The sequence below is a fragment of the Mustela erminea genome, chromosome 9 (assembly GCF_009829155.1).
Source record: "Mustela erminea isolate mMusErm1 chromosome 9, mMusErm1.Pri, whole genome shotgun sequence".
In the NCBI taxonomy this organism is placed as follows: Eukaryota; Metazoa; Chordata; class Mammalia; order Carnivora; family Mustelidae; genus Mustela; species Mustela erminea.
Window position 1 is genome coordinate 9,676,549 of NC_045622.1, and position 12,130 is coordinate 9,688,678.

The 12,130-nt window shown below is 40.9% G+C and overlaps 1 protein-coding gene across 22 annotated transcripts in view; it reads left to right on the forward strand.

Moving 5' to 3' along the window:
- The window catches only part of NCAM1 (neural cell adhesion molecule 1), a 299,278-nt gene that overhangs the window by 26,552 nt on the left and 260,596 nt on the right, over positions 1-12,130 (forward strand). The gene's annotated exons all lie outside the window — the stretch shown is intronic.

The window sequence follows — 12,130 nt, forward strand, 5'->3', positions numbered from 1 at the left end:
AAAAATCAGACAGACATGCAGATAAAGGTTAAAGATCAAAGGTTATTTGAACTGTAGTAAAATGAGTTGACTCCCATTAGGTGGTCATCATTTTTGAGAGTGAGTTTAATATTTAATGGAGAAAACAATGAAGTTTTACGTGCCTTTTCAGAGATACTTATTTAACGATATGGGCAGCAGTCAGCCTCTAATAGGGTTATTTCTCTCCAAGAGGTGTATGACTTATTTTGATTGGCAATTGGGATGCATTTTTTTTCAGATGTTTGGACGTGCTGCAAATCTTTATATCTTCTGCAGTACCCAGTAAGCTCCCACTTGGCTCCCTTTCCATTCCAGTCTTTCGTAGGAGGCACTCATTCATTCCTGCATTCTGCGTGTATTTATGCCTTCAACTGAGAGGCAAGCTGCAAAGGATTTAAAGATTTAAATAGATATTACCGAACTGAATCGTAGAAAGCATTCCAGCTGGCAGTGCGTGTGCAAAGGTTTGGTGGCAGCGGGGAAGCAGGAATGCTGGTCTGGAAGGTTAAACGGTGGGTGGTCTTGTTCATCCCGTGGGGAAGCTGGGAGGTCACTGGAAGAGCTCGAGCCTGGGAATGACGTCATGAGAGCCTGTGTCAGAGAGATGGATCTGGTGTCCTTCTCCGGGAAGCTGCGAGAGATGACAGCGGAGTTGGGAGAGGCAGAACGAGCTGATAGGAGTTTGAATTCGAGTTTCTCAAGTTTTTTATTTTTTCATTAAAGTGTAGTTGACACACAATGTTACATTAGTTTCAGGTATGCCACGTAACGGTTGGTCAAGTTTATACGTTCCTCTGTGTCCACCATAAGGATAGCTACCATGTGTCACAGTGCCATGCTATTATTACAGTACCATGGACTGCACTCCCTGTGCAGTTCCTTTTTTCTTGGTGACTTATTCCTTCCACAGCTGGAAGCCTGTATCTCACACTCCCCTTCACCCATTTTGCCTATACCCCCCCATTCCGCTCCCCACTGGAACCTATCAGTTGTTCTCTGTATTTATGGGTCTGTTTCTGCTTTTTATTTATTCATTTGTGGTTTTTTTGTTTTGGGTTTTTTTTTTTTTAAGAGTCCACATATAAATAAAATCATATGGCATTTGTCTTTCTCTGATTTCACAAAGCATAAATCTCTCTAGGTCTATCCATGTCAGTCAGGAATGGCAAGATCTCTTTTTTTTTTATGGCTAATATTCCGTTGTATATATATGCCACTTCTTTATCCATTCATCTATGGATGGACACTTGGGCTGCTTCCATATCTTGCCTATTGTAAACAAGGCTGCTATTAACATAGGGGCACATAGAGCTTTTCAAATTAATGTTTTTATTTTCTTTGGGTAAATACCCAGTAATGGAATTATGGGAACATGGTATATAAACTTTCTTTTTTTTGAGATTCATTTGATTTATTTTATAAGGGTGGGTGGGTAAGGATAGAGGGGAAAGGAGAGAGAAGCATAAGCAGACTTTGGGCTGAGCACAGAGCCCCACACCAGGCTTGATCTCATCACCCTGAGATCAGGCCTGAGCCGAAACCAAGAGTCAGATGACAAACCGACGGTGCCCCCCAGGCACCCCAGGTATTTTTGTTTTTAATTTTTTGAGGAACCCCCGTACTTTCATTTACTGTGGCTGCATCAGTTTGCATTCTTACACACAGTACATGAAGGTTCCTTCTTCTCCACATCCTCATCAATACTTGTTATTGTTTTTTGGCTGTAGCCGTTCTGACAGGTATAAGGTGATACCTCATTGTGGTTTTGATTTGTATCTCCCTGATAATGAGTGATGTTGACTATCTTTTCCTGTGTCGATCAGCCATCTATAGGTCTACTTAGAAAAATGTCTCTTCAGGTCCTCTGTCTATTTTTAATTGGATTATGTGTTTTTTTGTTTTTTTTTTTCTGGTGCTGAGTTGTTTGTTGAATTTGAGTTTTGATTGTGTGAATTAAAAGAAGAGATTGCGCAAGAGATACTACAACAGGGGGCACCTGGGTGGCTCAGGGGGTTAAGCCTCTGCCTTCAGCTCAGGTCATGATCTCAGGGTCCTGGGATGGAGTCCCGAGTCAGGCTCTCTGCTGAACAGGGAGCCTACTTCCTCCTCTCTCTCTGCCTGTCTCTCTGCCAACTTGTGATCTCAATCTCTCGGTCAAATAAATAAATAAAATCTTTAAAAATATTTTTAAATAAATAAATAAAAAGAGACACTATAACAAGAAGATTGATGAACTCGGGCACTCACTTGGACAAGAGGGAAGAGTGGCCATGATTTAGGTTTCAGTAGTGATGACTTAGGGTAGCAAGAAGAATGAATTGCACTAGGAAAAGAAGCACGGAAGGGGAAGTAGGGGAATTTGCATTTTTTCAGAAGGTGATAGTTTGGCTTGTAGCAAGTTGATCCTGAGGTTAAAGTGGACTGTCTAGGGAGAAAAGCTGAACAGACAGCTGGAAATATGGACCTGGAATTCTTTTTTTTTTTTTTTAAAGATTTTATTTATTTATTTGACAGACAGATCACAAGTAGGCAGAGAGGCAGGCAGAGAGAGAGGAAGAGAAGCAGGCTCCCTGCTGAGCAGAGAGCCCGACGCGGGACTCGATCCCAGGACCCTGGGATCATGACCTGGGCCGAAGGCAGAGGCTTAACCCACTGAGCCACCCAGGTGCCCCTGGACCTGGAATTCTTAAGAGGTTGGAGACACAGATCTGCAGTCATTTAAATAGTAGATGAGTCTCTGAGAGGGAGCCCGTTTAGAGATAAAAGCAGAGGGGACCAAGGACAGAGCCTAGGGACACACCCACACTCTAGGGATGGGCACATTTTATATATAGTGTTTACCAAAAATGGTAGCTGAGTCATTTAAGCAAACTATATTTTTTGCACATTTCCAAAAAAAGTAAAACCACATACATATTTTTCATATGTTTTGTATATTTCCAGAAAACCTAACCACACAACTATCATTTTTATATCAAGCTCCTGCCTTGAATTTTTATTTTCTTTTTATCTGTTCACTTTGGCTTCATTTTAATGAAGAAATTGGTTTCCAGTCCAGACCAATTTCTCATTGGGATTTTTAGATGTTAATGTTGGTGATGAGTAACATAACTGATGGATGAGAGAGTATTTAGCTTTCCTTGATCTCAAATCCCTTGGCATTAATGAAATTAGATTCCAGGATATTGAAAGTATACTGTAAATAAGATTTTTGGACAGCTCCAGAAATGACCTTGAGAAATAATGAAAATGAACACAACTCTGATTTTTCCCCCCCAAATGGAAAAAAGATAGATTCTATGTACTGACGAATGTAATGTCCACCTTAGACACACTTTAAGGATTTTTTAAGAATTAAGAAAGTTTTCAGGGACACTGGGTGGGCTTAATCAGTTGAGTGTCTGACACGACTCAGGTCGTGATCTCAGGGTTGTGAGACTGAGCCCTACATTAGGCTCCACGCTCAGTGGGGAGTCTGCTTGAGATTCTCTCTCTCTTTCTCAAATAAATGAGTCTTAAAAAAAAAAAAAAGGATTATGGGGGCGCCTGGGTGGCTCAGTGGGTTAAAGCCTCTGCCTTTGGCTCAGGTCATGGTCCCAGGGTCCTGGGGTCGAGCCCTGCATTGGGTTTTCTGCTCAGCAGGGAGCCTGCATCCCTGCCTCTCTCCCTACTTGTGATCTCTGTCAAATAAATAAATAAAATCTTCAAAAAAAAAAAAGGATTATGAAAAATTTCAAAAACAAGCATGCATATGGGAGCCCAATGACGAGGGCCACCAGCTCATGGAGGTTTGCTTTGAGCAGATTATGTCAGGCCTCAGATCCTTCTCTTGCAGGATTTCTAGATTGCAGGTAAGAGTTTGTATTGGCTTGTCATGAGAGTCACATGGAGAAATGGAAGCTAGAAGCAAGGAATTAGTCAAATGACCACACCATCAGTAGCTTGGACAGAATGTCCAGGTTAGGTCCTGCATTTGCAGGACATTCTTCAAAATTTTTAAAAAACATTTTATGTATGTATGTATTTATTTATTTGAGAGAGAGAGAGAGATAAAACATGAGCAGGGGGAGAGGCAGAGGAAGAGAGAATGGCAGAGGGAGAAGCAGACTCCCCACTGAGGAGGGAGCCCAGTTTGGGGCTCTATTCTAGGACTGGAAGATCATGACCTAAGCTGAAGACAGATGCTTAACCAGCTGAGCTGCCGAGGTGTCCCTCTTCTTCAACTTTTCAGTCACTATTTGACATGGAAATGCTGCATAGGTAGTTCAGGGATGGCTGCTAGGACCAGAGTCCACTATCTCAGTAGGCTTGACTAGAGCTAAATTTAGCGTGGAATCTCTTATTCACTTATCACACTTGGATCCCAAACAGAGTTCATAATTCTCTTTTCTCCTTCCCTACCCCCTTTATACAACTTTTAGCAGAGCTAATTATTCTCTGTGCCATTAGCACCATGGGCTTAATTCTATCAAAGCCCTTTTCACCTTGTGCTGTTCCCATTTACTGGTCACTTTCCCCCTCTACAGTGTGAACAGTCCGAGGACAGGAACTGTTATGCGATATTTCCTGCGCATCGGATGATTGCTTGAATATGTAAACTAGAACTCAGTGACTGCACTTTGAAAGAGGCTTAGCGACTCCCCTCAAGGTCAGCGTATGCAATTGACAGATTATACCTGGTCAAGCCCTTCCCAGATCTGGATGTTAATGGATGAGCTGTATCGACTAGGTGATCCTTTCTACTAAATGTTCTCTAGTGCATGACCTGAAATGGAAAGTGGACGAAGTGGCGGGAGCTGGCAGGGATCTTAGGGATTATTGAGTTTATCTAATTTACTGTACAGATGAAGAAGTGAGGACGAGTGACTTGGCCAGCCTGGTGCAGCTCATGGCTCTTGATTTCCGCTCTCAGCAGGAGTAGTTTCATAGCTCATGTTTGTAGGAAAAAGTATTTTTGGTCATTATTTTGGACATATTTTGAAGTTTCATCAGTTAGTAATTATGAGTAATTATGATTCACATAAATTGTCTATAAAAATGGATAAAGTAGCGTCAGGCTTGCATTTCTTTTACTGATGAGGAATGCAATGGCTGCCATCTGTTTGTTGTCTCACAGAAGTTTTAAGGTTCTCTCATGTCAGTTAACTTTTCTTAAGTCTTTAACACATGAAGTATATTTTATGTGTTATTTTTAATGTTAGAGCATCTTTTCTTGGAAATTCCATTGTTAGTATGAGACGCTCTTGGGAGGGGGAGGGAGCCCTGCAGAAAATGGGGCAGGGGGGTTGCAGAGGGGGTTGTCTGTTCTTTGTTTCCTCATGTGGCAGCTGCTTCCTCCTCAAGGCATCTTAAAGAAGGCTTTCTCTCCATCGGACACTTTTTGTTTATTTTATGTGTTCAACTTTTTAATAAAAATTGATATACCCAATTGTTAAAAAATCATAGGTTTTTAATGAAAAGCACTAGTTGTGTAATGACTTCTACCATCTGTAGGAAGAACCCTCTGTACATCTTTTAATTGTTTCTCTGGTGTACTTGTCTCCTTGTTGCTGAGGAATATATTTTCATGTTTTAGATGTTAACATATTTCGTGATTTGAAAGGTGGTTCACTTGACATGTTTCAAAAATGAAAAGTGTGGAAATGTATGTAGTGAAAAATCTTCTCACCACCTGGGTCCTATTCCATAGAATCACCACAGTGAGAAAAATCAGAAAAAAAAAAAATCAGTTAACTCTCATCACTTCTAGAAAATCTTGATATATAAACAAATAAAAAATATACCTTTCCTTTTTATCTAAATTTGCACTGTTATTACTTGATTACTTTTAGTCACTGTTTATTGACTTGCCGCTATGATAAGGGTATCCACCTGTCCTCACCGAGTAGCTCACCTAACTCCCATCTTCCAGAACAGGTCTGTCCCTACCCTTGATTCCTGGGTATTGAGTCCTGAACTTTAAGCAGTTCAGCTGACACTTCACACTCTTTGTCATGCCAGCTTTGGATGGTTTTTCTTGATTCTCCACTCTGTGAGGTGGGGGTCACCGGCACCCCAAATCAGGTCTCCCCGTTGTCTTTCTTCTCTTTACAATCTGCCCTTTTCCTTTTATATTCTTCTCAGTGAGGTTAACACTTAACATTCTTTTTTTTAAACCCATAATCAAATACCCCATGAGTTCTTTATAGCTTTAATAGTTGAAAATCAAGACGAAGTTTCTACATTATGCGGACTAAGTACATATTGTTCACTGAGGGGCAAGTGGAGTGTTGGGATTATCTATCCTTTCCGACATACATTTCTTAAAGCATGTTGGCGTTGGCTTTGCACTGTATTCCTTTATCGTTGGCTTTGCATTGTCTGCCTTTATCACCGTGTTAAGCTTATCCCATGTGTCCTGGCACCCAGGATGGCCAGGGGTTCTGTGGAACCCCCTTCTCTGAGGAGGGATCCCTGGTTTCCCCGTCTGCTGCTGCCTCCCTGGGTTGATTGACCCCAGATGGGCTGCACATCTGACCTACAGGATGACCGTTCCTTGGTCTTCTTGGCTGAATCCAGATTTTGGAACTACATATCTTTTTTGTTCTTCTTTGTTTACTATCTAGCTTCTTTTGATACATTTTCAAATAATTTCCTCAGGAAGGGTGAGTGAAAGGTAAACTTTCTGCATTGTCAGTTAGCCCATGCATTAGAAAAATGACATCTGTGTTCTGCCCATGTGTGTGTGTGGTAATGTCTTTGTTCTGTCCTGTGGGTTACAGGATTGACCAGATAGGACTTCTAGACTGAAAATGCTTTTCCCATTAGAACCAGAAAGCATATCTCATTGTCTTTTAGCCTCCATGATTTTCATGAGAAGTCTGATGCCAGTCTAATTTTTTATTCTGCAAAAGTGTCTTCATTTTGTCCCCCTCTGGAAACTTCTGGGATCTTCTGTTCATCCTTGTTATGAACATCCTAACACAACATAGCTAAGTGTGGACTTTCAGAATTCATTTCCCATTATTACTTGATGGGTCATGTCAATGAGAAGACTTAAATCTGGGGTGCCTGGGCGGCTCAGTTGTTAAGTGTCTGCCTTCAGCTCAGGTCATGATCCCTGTGTCCTGGGATTGAGCCCCGGATCTGGCTCCCTGCTCAGCCTGGAGCCTGATTCTCCATCCCCAACTCCCTGTGCTTGTGTTCCCTCTCTTGCTATCTCTCTCTGTCAAATAAATAAATAAAATCTTAAAAAAAAAAAATAAAGTGTTTTTCAGAGTCCATAGTCTCTCATGGTTCACCTCCCCTTCCAATTTACCCCAACTCCTTTCTCCTCTCTAATGCCCCTTGTCCTCCATGATATTTGTTATGCTCCACAAATAAGTGAAAAACAATCTGAAGGGTTTGAAGTGGCGAGGGGGTGGGAGGTCGGGGTAGCAGGTGGTGGGTATTATAGAGGGCACGGATTGCATGGAGCACTGGGTGTGGTGAAAAAATAATGAATACTCTTATGCTGAAAATAAATAAATTAATAAAAAAAAAGAAAGTGCAAATGTTTAAAAGAAAAAAAAAGTGGATTTCTAGAAAAAAAAAGAAGACGACTTATATCTCTCATTTTTGGGAAATCCTCTTGTATTGAGGATGATTAGATTCAGAAACCTGAACATTTATTTATTTTTTATTTTTTGAAGATTTTATTTATGAGAGAGAGAGACCAAGTGTGATTGGGGAGGTGGGGAGAAGAGAATCTCAAGTAGATTCTGTGTTGAGCGCAGAGCGCAACACAGGGCTGGATCCCACATCCCTGAGATCATGACCTGAGCTGAAATCAAGAGTCAGATGCTCATCTGACTGTGCCACCAGGGATCCCCAGAAACCCAGACATCTAGCCCTCAGAGACAGGATGTTGAAGAGAAGGCGGTGCGGGCTGTGATTCTTCACTAGTCCCCACTGACGTCAGCTCTGCCTCTCATGCTCCTTCTCCAGAGTGCCCGGCGGTCCTGTACCCGTTGTCTGTCTGGGTCTTTGCAGGGCAGGTCAGCTCCCTCCTAGGCTGCGGGTCCCACAAAAGTGTATTTTCTGTAGGACTTCCTTTTCCTTGCTCCTTCAGGCATCATTTGCTACCTGCTTTTGTAGAGCTCTGTTGCAGTCCTTGTTTGTTGATGCTCCCCTCCCGTTCTCTGTTCCTGTGCTTTCATGTTCCTGCTATCCCTTTATTTTAACTTTAAGGAATATTAGAATATCCCTTTGCAGTAATAGAGACTTGAGTGGCAGGTGAAATAAACTTGTGTCTTCCGTCATCCCAAAGTTAGAAGGGCTCAGACGCGGAGTTGGAGCTCATCCTCAATAGGGCTCTGCCTCAGTCCCTAAAGCTAGGGACCTTGTCTTACTCATCTTTTTATACAGCCTGGAGCTTGGTGCATATAGTCAAGCCTGCATAAATGTCTGCTGAATTATAACAGGTGTGAAAATTGAGTTGTTGTGTGCAGGAATGATGAAATGACCTCTTTATGTTCAACTTTGGACAGACTTTTAATAGAACGAGTAAATTGTGCCTCACCCCCAACCCCCAGACTCCATAAGTATTAAAAAAGATGTGTGAAAAATAATGAGATTTTATGGTGAATTTGATACCTGCCCACTTAATTTTGGATTAAAAGAATTGCTGGCTTTAGTGATTTCATTTTCCATATCACAGCTGAGAAGTGGCTCCTCTAAGTACATGGCTTTTAATTGCCTGGTTTTTCCTTGTAATTAGAAGGCTGCTAGAACTTGACACTCCATTTTAATGTGAGCTAAGCTGAATTTTAACTAACGTAAGGATCTTGTGGTGGCATAAACTAATGTTTACAACAGTGTTTTAAATACTGTAAAGTGCTATACACGTTTGTGTTTTTGTTGGTATTATAATGTGAGAAGTGCCAGAATTATTATTATTTTTTTAAAGATTTATTTATTTATTTGACAGACAGAGATCACAAGTAGGCAGAGAGGCAGACAGAGAGAGAGGAGGAAGCAGGCTCTCTGCTCAGCAGGGGCTGATGTGGGGCTCGATCCCAGGACCCTGGGGTCATGACCTGAGCCGAAAGCAGAGGCTTTAACCCACTGAGCCACCCAGGCGCCCCAATCCAGAATTATTTTTTAAGCTGTGCTGTTTTGAGCAGGGATAAAGGCATTATTTAGGATGTTGCTGATGTCTATTTTGTGCTTTAAATGGTGAAGGGATGATCTTGTAATATGTGGTGGTGAACCTTAAGTAGCAATGGGGGAGGTGGGACGAGTCTACATGGTATATAATTATTTTCTAATTTATTTGGCTAGTGTGGACCTATCGTAGGGAAATGCAAAAGACTGAGCTGCCACAAAGCTCTTTGGACATCTCTCAAATATAAATGTAGTCCAGAGGCAAAAATCTGCTGACCCCTATCTGGTTCTGTTTGGCTAGTTCTGTTGAAGTAATCAATCAGCCTGGCCTGGCTGGGTAGGAGCGTGGTGGATCCTGATGGCCAGATCTATTTATAACTTTAAATTTACTCCCAGTTTTTATCTGTGTGTATTTGTACACTTTGTGTAGTTCTAAAAAGTAAGCACAGAGTAGTCTACTTTTCCTACTGAATACTATGTTAAATATAATTTGTAAACTCTGTGCTTACATGTGGACTGGTTTCTTTCTTTCTTTCTTTTTTTTTTTTTTAATATAATAAGAACACTTAACCTGAGATCTACTTTCTTAACAAATGTTTAAGTGTAAGCTGTAGTCTCTTAACCACAGGCACAGTGTCATACAGCAGAGCTCTGGAATTTACTCATCTTGCATAACTGTAACTTCACACGTAATGTTTTTAACAGTGATAAAGTATCCATAACATCGATACGCTGTAACATATTTAACCTTTCTCTCATTGTTATGAATCTGTGTGTTTTAATTGTTCACCATGATAAACAGTATTGATAGAGACACCCTCACACAAAAGACTATTATGTTTTTGGTTTATTGTCTTAGCATATATCCTTTAAGCAGGATTATCAGGTTTTATGTTTTATACCTCTTCTTTATGGAGACATTTTGGTGTCTAGAAAGACAGGGCCATGCAATTGTTTTCTTCTCTATTTCTGCCCTGGGGAGGCTGGGCATTTTCTCCTGTAATGATTTACTATTTCTCTTTGTTTTGAAAGGGAGAGCTCATCCTGCTGTACTTTTAGATGAATTTGTTAATTGTAGGGAGAGAGTTTGAATGTGGGAGATGAGCGTCTTAATGATTTGATGATATACAGGTAAGTTGTGAAAAACACACCACAATCAAGCTAATTAACATATGCTTCACCTCATATGGTCACTTTTTTTTTGGTGGTGGTGAAGAACACTTAGGACCTACCTTCTTAGCAATTTCCAATTACACAGCATCTCATAAGGACACACAGTCATTTCTAGCCCTGCCCCTCACACATTGTGTTTCTAGAGTAGATTTCTCCAGCCAAAGTGCAGACATTGCTGGTAAGAGTAACTCAGATTGAGTTTTTGGCGGCAGACCCTATGATAAGTAAGGATTAGTTTATCAGCCCGATGTCCAATCCTAACAGCTAGCTGAGGGCATTCTGTCTCAAGAACAGGACACAGGACAGGGTCTGCAAGAGTGGGAGTGGGCACAGAGGTTTGGGTTGGCTCTCAGAACCAGAGGTGGGGGCTGTAAACTAGGCACATTCCACACCTTTCTCTGGTCTCCTCCTGTTTATGCTGAAGTTAATCAGAAAACAAGGGTAATTACTGAATTGGGCTATGGGTGGTAAAGAACAATGGCTCGGTTGCAGAAATGATTATTTTGAGAAAATAGCTATTCAGAATTAAAAGGCTACTTTATTTCCACCAAAGTCAAACATGAAAACCAGTGATAATTAAAGTGAAGGAACATTAATTAATTGCACAGTATATTAATTCACCACAAAAATAGATTTATAGGTGTTGTCATGTCTTCTTGGTTTTTAGGGAGTAGATTTTCAAAAAAGAGGTTAATGAGGCCATGTAAAATGGTCATAAGAAGACTGGTTTTACATTCTTTGGTAAAATTGCTGTTGGAACATTGCCCATTATTTCCAGTTGTCTTTCTGTGGAGATCCAAGTGATAAAGTCATCAGAGTTCAGTGATAGGAGAGAGTTGATTTTTTTTTCCTGAAAAATATGATTTATTTTATTAGATAATAAGAGATATGTAAACATATGTAAGTCTCTCCCTTTCTTTCCCTCTCTCTGTCTCTTTTTCACTCTCTTTCTTTGTGCCTGGAAGATAAATGGGAAATAAATGAATGAGTCAAAAGGGAGTTAAGACATAAAGGAATTATTTAGGGCTGTTCATTCCTGGAATGTCTCTCATAAGAACCATAATTAAATTAAGTAATAAAGAAGTTATCCCATCAAAGATTATTTTCACGTCTAAAGCAGTATATTTTGGTTGTAGCTAATTGATGGTTCAGCTTTAAACAGTATAGCTTTGTGGATATTTGATATTTGATGCTATTCTTATGAAGACTTAAACAATTATTCTTTTCTTGTGAAGACTCTGCTCCTTCTAGATCCTTTCCAGTGTTTGCGCTAAGAGGTGGGTGGGCCTGTCTAACCTTAGCCCGCATGTCATGAAGAAAGAAGGGCCAGTTTGGGTGCTCAGCAGAGAGCTGAGCTGGGCTCAGATTTCCTCCTCAAGCCCCAGAGTCCTCACGTGCTAAGGGTGAATGAGGAGCTTGAGGCTAAGGGAGGACACATGCTTGCATCAGCGTACGCAGTTCATTAGTGGCACAACCGACTCAGTCTCTGACTTGTCATCTGATTCACACCCAGGCTCTCTTCACCCTGCCATGTCATATTTTCCTCATAAAAGAGGTTGAAACTACAAGGTCGGATCTCCTGAGCCGTGGTTCCTTCACCAAGACACATCCTGGTAGGACCAGAAACTGACATGAGCTGTGTCTGATGAGGAGGCCTGGCGGCAGTTCGACTTCTTTCAGGATGGATGGGAGAGAAAGGGGGATTCCTACTTGTTCATCTGATTATTCTTTTCTTTCATTATTGGTTTAATAGCATAAATATTTAAACTTTATGCTCTACAAACAAAGTGTGGCGAATCCCACTTAGGAAGAA